Genomic DNA, 9,898 nt, shown 5'->3' with positions numbered 1-9,898 from the left:
CACCAAATTGGTCAGTGAAGTTTTCCCCTTCGTGAAGCTATGCTGTCGGTCACCAACCACTTCATTGCTTTTCATGTGTATGTTTTCCAGGAGAATCTGCTCCATGATCCTGCAGGGCACAGAGGTGAGACTGGCTGGTCTGTAGTTCCCTGGGTCTTCCATATTCCTGTTCTTGAAAATGGGGTTATAGTTCCCTTTTTCCAGTCATCAGGAACTTCACCTGACTGCCATGATTTTGCAAATATGATGGACAGTGGCTTAGCAACTTCATCCATGAGCTCCTTCAGGACCCACGAATGGATTTCATCAGGTCCCATGGACTTGTGCACATAAAAAGGGTGTCCCAGGCTGGTTTCCCATCCTGGTAGTAAGCTGATAGTCCCTGCTTGGCTTCTAAGGTCTGGCAACTTTAGGATAGCCTGCCTGCACACTGTCCCCAGAGAAATAGGCAAGATTTACAAATAATCAGTTTTTTCTCCTCAGATGCTTGAGTCTAGGAAACATGTGCTGCTGCAAGTATCATTTAACTGGAAAAAAGAAAGGAGCAATGTTTAAACCCAAAACACAAAGTAGTAGCAGTAATTAAATAGTACTCGCAGAATAATAATTATCTGGAAGAAATTAAATAGGGTGTTCACATACAGTGACTCCTCAAAATGCAGAGTAAAAAATTATACAGGCAAGTTTCCTTTCCAGATACTAAGGAATTAAATATTTTCAGCTGAAATAAAAACATGTCAGGTAAAGAGATTTTCTGTAGATATTTCCTTTTCTTTCTAGCAGAGAAATAGCAAAACTTCTGCAAAGGAATTAAAACCAAGAAAGTAGATTGTCATTCCATTTTCTGCATGTGAAAAAATGCCTGAGCAATTCCAAGTCAGCTACAGAATTATATTTCATAGGCATCTGTTCTTACCTCTGCAGCAGATTTGCTATCTGTTCCTTGGTGTGGGCCTGAAACATTTATATATTCAAATTAAGTATCTGGTCTAGCTCACCTGTTTGCTTTAATTGTATCCATAGAATCATAGAATTATAGAATAGTATGTACCCATGCTTTGCTTGAGCAGCATGCCCTGCTGACTCCTTGCCCTAATATTGTACACAGTTTTATTCCTAAAAATTGAGCCCTCATGTGTCACACTGCATAGTTGACTTAATATAGGGTCTGCTTTTTAACTGAAGTAATGAGGGTGAGATCACTGCCTTGAATTATGAGAAAGAGACAATCTATCCGTCTTACTAGGTGCTCGCAGAAATCATAAATGCTCAAGCAAGTCGTTCTCTCCTCTCTGCCATACATGCACTATGAGTTTTCCTTTGGGTTGGCCAAACCATATTATGGGTTCAGCTTGCTGACAGCTGAAAAGGGAGCTCATAGCACTTTGCACTGAAGAGCTGGGATTTGGATTTAAACCACAGCCTCCATGTTGATACTGGGCATGTAATTTATGTATTCTTTTGCTCTAGATTGAGTTTTCACTTCAAGTAGAGTTTGCTCTATTTATGGTACATTTTATTTAAGATATGGGTAGAACAGTGCCATAAGCAGAACAAATTGCCTTAGGAAAATATTTAGGAAATACCATCAGAGAGATAACAGGTTCTGAACTTGAATACATTATATGTAAGAGAAGGTCTTTTCCGCTCTGTAATACAACTTTGAATTAATATAGTATGTATGGATTTAAACATGTTTTGTTTTGGAGCTATAGAAGAGCAAGTACAACTAGATGTTTTTTAAAACTTTATCGGATATACAGTGAACTCTATATCAAATTTAGATAGGCACCACCTGCTTTAAAATATGTCCTACAACTGTACTTTTATAATCACTTTCTGTCCCATTTAATCAGAAAAATAGGTCAAAAATAAAAGTGATCTTGATTAATGTGAGTAAAACTGCTATATTAATCACCGGGCTTTAAAGGATATATTTTGCTAAAGGTAAGAATTATTTCGTTGCTTTTCAGATTTTTTTTCTTTACTCCTCTAACAGATAAAATAAAAAAAAAAAAGACAGAGAAGGAAAGACATACAGTAATCTGATATTACTAAGGTTCTGTCTGCTTTATTCTTGGCCCCAGACTTAGACGAAACCTTCTTTGCTTGTGGCTACTTTGAATCCTTTTTGAAAGTTTGATGCAGTTGTAAGGTTAACTCTATGGCAGGAAACTTTCTAATACAATCATTGATTTCTTCATTGACTTAGAAATACTAAGAAAATGTGATGTTTTGTGTACAAACTTTACCAGAATTGGAAAATATATGCATGAGTTCTTTGACTGAAAATCTAGATTGACCCTTGTTGGAAATAACCCTTGTTTTGTTATTTACATAGTTACAGGGGACTTTTAGATAAAAGATAGTCTTCAATCTCATTCCATGCTCAGACACTCCTGGACTGGAACTTAAAAAAACAATGAATCATTGCCTAGTTATGGTTTCATTATTTATTTATTTATTTATTAAAGGCTTGATATATTCTCCTTGGGACAGTCTTGGAAGTCATTTCTAAATCATGATAATAGAGAATTGGGGAAGAGATACTTTCTTCCCCAATAGGTGTCATAAATTCAAATACTGTGAATGTGTGACATTCAGAAAACATTATAATAAGGGTTGTGCAACTATTTTAGGTAAGATGATACTCCTATTATAGTTATTAATTATTGACTGAAAATTTAGTAACAAATTCATCATGTTTTTTCTGTTGCAACTGCAGAGTTCAGTTTTGGAATACATGTTATTGCAATGAGTAGTATAAAAAAATTGTGTCAAATCTAATACAAAGGATTCGACATGCATTCACAAATCTTCCTTACTCTAAATCTTCAGTTTTCAGTGAGAACATTTCAGCCACAATTTAGCAATCATACTATTATTTATGTTTTGTTAAGATTTTGCTATATATTTTAAATTCTTACTGGGAAAAAAAAAATATACATATACAACAAAAAAATACCTAACAGGAATCTCTGCTTAAGTGTACCTGAATCTGAAGGGGTTGTCATTAAGTCATTTGAATTAATTAGGATTTTTGTGATTTTCTTTCTATTGCATGCAGAATGTATGGGAAGAATTCTTCAGGAAAAGATTACATAGTTCTAATATAACTTTTACTGGGAATTTTGTGGTATTAAGTTTTACTCATGACACCAAATGAGGCCTGAACCACAGTTCTTTTCATACAGTAAAAATGTTAGCTTCCATTGTTTTCTTGGAGGAGAAACGGGAAGAAGGGAAGAAGGAAGAGGGCATGCATATATGTTCAAGAAGTTTGTAATTTATGTGGGACAAAGAAACAGTTTGCTTTCAAACTTTATTTATAAAAAAATGAGAATGCTAAGCCTTCCAACCAGCTAAAGAATCAATTTATTTGAAAAATAAAAACTAAAAAAAATCACGTGGCTCCTTTAGGAACACTTTGGGAACTTTCATAGGAAGAGTTTCAGTTATTCAAACATTATTTTTTACAATCTAGGCACCAGACAGTTACTGCATGGCTTAAAGAGGAAAGGGTATGACAATCTTAGTACTTCTCTAGTCCTTTTCCTCAGGAAATTTTAAGTTCACAACCTCTTTATGGACCATTATTTGGATAGAGGATCCATCTTGCAAGTGATAATAAGGTATCCCTTCTTTTCAAATAATGTATACAAAATTATTCAGTATTTTTAATAAAAATATATTGAATAATGAATATTAACATTGAACTACTCCTAAGTACATCCGTACCTTCAAAAAAGCTAGCAAAAATACCTAATAGATCAAATTATAAAGAAATTTCAGTAAAAGAGAAACCTTTTTGAGTAGAAAAGACTAATTAATTCAGTAAAGTATTTCGTGATTTACTCAATTCACTTGGAAGAGCAAGGTTTATAAGAATGATTTAATTGTTCGGTGATTCAGTCTGAAAAACTTCTATTCCCTGAAAGGCAGGTTCATTTTAATTTTATATTGTCTGTCCAGAAATGTAATGAAATATTAGTTGCATTTGCAAACCTTGTCTGTCTTTCTAGGTTATCAATCCATCTTTCATTCCTGTACACTAATGAGAAAAAGGCACAAGTAATTAATAGATTTTGGACATTATCCAAGAAGTAATGAAATATTTCCAAATCAATACAATTGCTTTAATATGGGCTCATATGTTTCTTCTTCAAAACAAAATGCAATGAGCAAACTCCCACCCTCACTAGAAGGTGTCAAGAAAACCTCCTTGTCATCCTAGGAGAAAGGAAAGTTTTCTCTTTTGTAACGTGCAGCAAAAAATATGGTGTAAATACAAATTCTGTTACTATTCACAGATTAGGATTTTCCTTTTCTCCTTTGAGTGGTTCATAATCAGCAGGACAAGTTCTTTCAGTCATTCCAGTTTCTTATCTTGTCATTCCAACACAGGACAGGACAATCACTGTACCTGAGCAGCTACAACACAGTTCAAGGGTTTGTTTATTTGGTAAGAATCTCAGCTACAGCACTTATAGCCAGGTTTGTGATCTTGACAAAACTGAACAACATAACGTTTGTTGGAGCTGTGGGTGCCACAGGGCAATCAAATAAAAGTTAATAACTGATGCACACCACCAAAAAATAGGATTACAGTTTGAAGATCTGCTTTTGTTCTTGCTGCTGCAATCAAAACTCAACCTAAAGGCAGTAAAAGCTACAAAGGGCTACTCTTTGGGAATGCAACTTCAGTGCTTGGTAGACTGATACATGTAAGTCAATTAGTGCCATTTATTTACAAGACAGTACCAAAACATTTCTGAACATAAAATTTATACTGTACTTGTAAATAAACTAGATTATTTTCAGAGATTATGAGAGATTGTCTTGTCACTTTAATAATTCCCTAGTGTCATTCTTGCCATGTTGTTAACTGAACAAAGCTTTGAGATCTTTAATACTAGCAAAAATATCTTGCAAGAAATCTGATGCCTCTGGCACAATGTACACATTCTGTTCTCTGTTTTTCAAAAGCCCATTGGTAACAAATTCATTGTACACTGTAAACTAATGGCAACAGCAGCCTTTATAGAAAACCATTATCTTTAAATAGGAAATTATATTTTTTAGGAATATCTGATAATACTGTTTTGTTAATGAAATAAAATAAATTTAATATTTTCAAAGATCAAAAATATGAGTTTATTTCTGTATGAAAAAATGTACACATTCTTACAGAAAAATGAATGTCTCACCAGAGCAGAGTAGAGGGGCAAAATCACCTCCCTTGGCTTACTGGCCATGCATTTTTGGATGCAGCCCAAGATATGATTGGCCTTCTGGGCTGCAAATGCACATTGCCAGCTCATATCCAGTCTTTCATTCACCAGTACCAAGTCCTTCTCCACAGGGCTGCTCTCAATCCCTTCATCCCCCAGCCTGTGTTGATATTGGGCATTGCCTCAACACAGGTGCAGGTCCCTGCATCTGGCCCTGTTGAACCTCATGAAGTTTGCATGTGCCCACCTCTCAAGCCTGTCCAAGTCCCTCTGGATATCTTCCCATCACTCAAGTGTGTCAATTGCACCACTCAAATATCACCTAAATGCTGACTGAGAAATATGAAATTCAGCAGCTCATAAATCAGATGCTGTGTGATGTGAGTATTGCCAGCTTCATCTGTCATCTCTCAGAAGCTGGAGAGGTGAAATTTGTTGTGCAGCACCAGCTCTGATGGCCAAAATCAAAATCATCTGTGGAAAGAGATGTGCTGGCTGGATTCAAAGGATGTACCTGACATGCATGGTTGGAGCAGTTTTACTTGAACTATTCTGTGCAATGGTTAGCCAGCCAAAAATGACATCCCTGGAGCCCAGGAAAAATTTACAATGGAGAAGGTGAGTCCCTATTAAGCATCCTCATATCTTTCTCTAAGGGGTTCTGGCAGGAAGTTTTATATTTTCTTCACAAGCTTCCTGGTAAAGTATATAGAGTATATCGGTGCTCTCAGTGATTTAATGCATTTGAAAGTACCTCACCATTTGCTAAATAATCAGTAGTTGAGATAACTTGGTTGGAAGTTAAAATATGTGTGATAATGTTTTAGCCTAAAGTACATACTAGTTTTTATTTTCTTTTTTCTCACAGTAGCTTTTCTTCCCTCACACAGTGATAAGCAATGATAAAATCCAATTATTAAGTTGGGAGCACTATTGTAAGAAAAGATAAGTGTAGCTTGTTTCTAAATGTTTTGGCCTTTACCAGTAAATTGAATTTTGACAGTAAAAAATTGATATTTTATGAAATTGAAGTTTAGCCAGATCTGATATGCTCACTGAATGAAATGAAAGAAATGCATTTAATGCATAAACTTATAGATAGTTTATTTTCATTAATATTTGTCAACCAGTATTTATGTAATTGTCAAGTAAGAGGTGAGTGACTAGATTTTTCAGGGATTAACTTGCATTAAGGTTGTATTCCAAAGTTATACTGAAAATGACGTTTAACATTTTGAATGTAAAGGAAGTCAAATTATATTTATGGATTATAGCATATATTCTATCTAATGTAATATGATTTAAAATATGTATAGAGCATTTATTTTTAAAAGATGCATATGCAGCTCTTAACTGTATAGTTCATTAGTCTTTTAAAATGAAAGCAAATAGCAGAACCCCTTAGTCTTTACTGCTAAACACTTTTATGGAATATTTAAATTCATTATTCCATCTAGGTCTCAACAGTCCATACAACAGCCGCAGTTCATACAACAAGACAACACAAAATATGGATTAAACTAGTGATGGGTAAATCTCAAAAGCCTTGGCAATTCACTTAAAACTAAAAAAACACCCCAAAAAAAACAGAATATCTGAAAAACTTCCAGGATCCAGGTTGATTATTCAAACCTTCTGGACCTGAAAATCTGGGTAACAAAATACTGTGAGAACTGCTTGTGGTGTTCTGACTTCTTGTGTCCAGTCATAGCTGGATGATGGCAGAACCAAGACACAAAGCATTTACAGCATGAATAAAAAAGAATTGGCGTTTTCCAGCTGACTGAGGCAGAATAGCTTCCAAGTCATTTCAAGTAAAGGGAGGAAGGAAAGCTGTACCTTTGTTTTACCAGAATAATCCAATTGGCTCACATGGGTACTAAAACTAGTGTTTGTTAGTACACTGCCATGTTTTAGCAAATGCCTACTTATACCTACAAAAGAAAGTAATAACACAGCAGTGGTATTGTTTTATATGTTTCATAATTTGGATGCAGCAGACTGTCCACCAGCAAAGAAGCAATAATGGATTTTGCAATCATTGAAATTTCAGCAAGTCAGTTCATAAATTTGTCATGTCCTGATAATTTTATTTCAGGCAGTCTATAGACTATATAATACATATGCTTCAAAGCTAGGACATCCGTTGCAAATTTACAAACACAAGGTAGTGTGCCAAACTACCCAACAAAGACAGGAGCACACCTGCTCAAACAAGTTGGAAGAATTATAAATGTACAAACTTGACCTAGGCTTTATGAAACAGCAACAATGATTTCATAAGGCTAAAAAAAAGTATATGAAATGTCAGCTACCTGATCTGCAATTTATTGAATGATGAATGCATCTGTTCATTTAATATTCATAACCAATGCCAAGGAAATGATGCTTCTTTACAGAAGCCCATTTCTATAAATGGAAGGATTATAAAAGGTCTCTTATGTTTTGATTTTCAAAGTAGAATAAAAAATCCAGTACTACATGGTACACCTCAGTGAATATGTTGAACAGGATGGTATTTTAGGAGAGAAAAATAGCTAGACAAGCTTAATGAACTAGAAAATATCAGCTGAAGCCAACAGGATTCTGTGTTGGCTGAATTCCCACTGGATCAGGCTCTGTGTGAAGGGACAGCCACAGTGGGGAATAGGATCTCATCTAATCTAGTCTCTCGTAATGGGACCTCTATTATCTGCTCTAATGAAAGATATGTCTACAGAGTGTTTTGCAGGCAGATGTGAATTTACTCTGCTAGTTTCCTAACCTGCCTGGAAGCTCTGTGTTTCAGACAATGAACCTTAGCTAATGCACATTGTTTCTCATCACAGCTTATTAGCCTAGATTTGACATTATCTAGTGTACCTACTTTGTTTCTGATGTGTAAGTGGCTGGCTACCAACTGGCTGCAAGTGTGGGCAGTTGTCATTGTTGTGTTCAGCTGCATCTGAGCTTGAAATGCTATGTAGACATACTTTCAGCATTTAAGAAAAAGAGATAAATACTGTTACCATGAAAAGTAAAGTTTGATGCCTTGTTATCAAACCATACAAACAGGAAAGAAAGATGAGAAATTCTGTTTTGGTGATGACAAACACTCAGTTATTACCAAAGAAGAAAAGCTTTATGAGGACAGATTCTCATAAAGGAAAAAACCAGAACTTCTAGCAATATTTTTTTAGATTTGAAAGTGAGATTACAGGCATAACAATACACTATAAAACAGTGCTTCTTGGGTAGGACAAAGACTTTTCTGTCCCTGAGTATTATCAGACCATGTCTCTGGGACTTCTGAATGAACTTTAAGGCATGTAAATGGAGCTGATATTAAAAGAAAATGTCTAATTCTCATGCAGAACCCTGGATGAAAGACTAGATTTTCCTGTACAAGATCAATTTCAATGGCAACTGTAGGAGCTATGTGTATAAGAGCTATATGTAGAGGCTATACGTATGGACTCACAACTAAACTGTAACAGCTGAGTTACCCAGCTGGTAACTCAGTATTAAGCAGCCATTTGCTCACTCCTTCCATTCCCCCTCTCTGGGTGGAATGGGGAGGAGAACTGGAAGAATGTAAAACCCACAGGTTGAGATAAGAGCAGTTTAATAATTAAAATACAATATAATAATATTACTAATAATAATCATAAGGGAAATAACAAGGGGAGAAAATATAAAACTAAAAAGGAAAAAGGAAAAATAAACTCAATAAAAAGCAGTGATGCGCAATAAAATTGCTTACCATCCACTGACCGATACTGCATCCTGTCGCTGAACAGCAATCACCCCCTTCAGTGTAACTCCCCCGATTTATATACTGGGCATGATGTGCTGTGGTATGGAATACCCCTTTGGCTAGTTTGGGTTAGATGTCCTGTCTCTGCTCTCTCCCAGATTCTCATGCCCCTCCTCCCTGGCAAAGCATGAGAGACTGAAAAGTCCTTGTTCAGGGTAACTGCTACGTAGCAACAACTAAAACATCAGTGTGTTATCAGCATTGTTCTCAGACTAAAGCCAAAACACAGCACTGCACCAGCTATTAGGAATAAAATTAACTCTATCCCAGCCAAAAACAGGACATATATTTTGAATATTTTCCTATTGATGAGCTAGGTCATGAGGATCATAGAATTACAGAATGGTTTGTGTTGGGAGGGACCTTAATGATCATCTAGTCCAAACCCCTACCAAAGGCAGGGAAAACTTCCACTAGTCCAGCTTGCTCAAAGCCCCATTCAACCTGGACTTCAGTGTTTCCAGGGAGGTAGCATCCACAGCTCCTTGGGGCAACCTGTTTTAGTGTCTCACCACATTCCCATAAAGAACTTCTTCCTTATATCTTCTCTTAATCTACCATCTTTCAGTTTAAAGTCATTCTCCCTTGCCCTCTCGCTACCTGCATTTGTAAAAAGTCCCACATTGGATTTCTTGTAGGCCCTCTTTAGGTACTAGAAGGCTGCTATTATGTCTCCCTGAAGTCTTCTCTTCTCCAGGCTGAGCAAGCCCAACTCTCTCAGGCTGTACACATAGGAGAGCTGCCCCAGCCCTCTGGTCGTAAGGCAACCTAAAGCACAATGCTGCTAATGCAGCTCAAATCTCTGGGAAGGTATCCACAAAATGAGGCATTGGTGCAGCTTACCTGGCACTACATCACAAAGAGACAGTAC

Source organism: Pezoporus wallicus, unplaced genomic scaffold, assembly GCF_028554395.1.
Source record: "Pezoporus wallicus isolate ANWC-B61680 ecotype Strahan unplaced genomic scaffold, APGP_CSIRO_Pwel_v1 contig_6678, whole genome shotgun sequence".
Taxonomy (NCBI): Eukaryota; Metazoa; Chordata; class Aves; order Psittaciformes; family Psittacidae; genus Pezoporus; species Pezoporus wallicus.
The sequence above is the reverse complement of the archived record's forward strand: the minus strand, read 5'-3'. Positions refer to the sequence as shown.